The sequence below is a fragment of the Prinia subflava genome, chromosome 5, assembly GCF_021018805.1.
Source record: "Prinia subflava isolate CZ2003 ecotype Zambia chromosome 5, Cam_Psub_1.2, whole genome shotgun sequence".
NCBI classification, from domain to species: Eukaryota; Metazoa; Chordata; class Aves; order Passeriformes; family Cisticolidae; genus Prinia; species Prinia subflava.
In genome coordinates this window covers 5,736,824-5,737,250 of record NC_086251.1, presented here as the reverse complement: position 1 = coordinate 5,737,250, position 427 = coordinate 5,736,824, and positions in this window count along the sequence as shown.

Sequence of the window (427 nt, the reverse complement as noted above, 5' to 3'; positions counted from 1 at the left end):
TTTTGGTAGTGAGTGTCTTATTTAGCATTGCTATCAAATGGTTTCAAAAGGCTTCATTTAGAATACATGCAGGAGTGCTGCTACGTGACCAGGAATATTTTGTGGCTGCTGGATGCAAAACCCCCTCATTTGGTGGCAGCTTTAATGACCACATGGGATCTCCTGGACACTTGAATACAACTTGAATGATTCCACTTGGAATGTGTTCCCGTAGGAAGTTGTCATGAGAAGCAGTAGATGAAGTCACTAGAAGATGAGTGGAAAAGGTGCACACATAAACCTTTTTGCTTCTTAAGGCAAGAGTTTTGTTAACTTTTGTAAGAGTTGGAGTTCGATTGAATTTGAGCATCCCTGAAATCTGTTTGCCCTAAGTGAAGTGTTGGCAGGATTTTGGGGGAGGTTTTGTGCATAGTTATATTTGTTAACC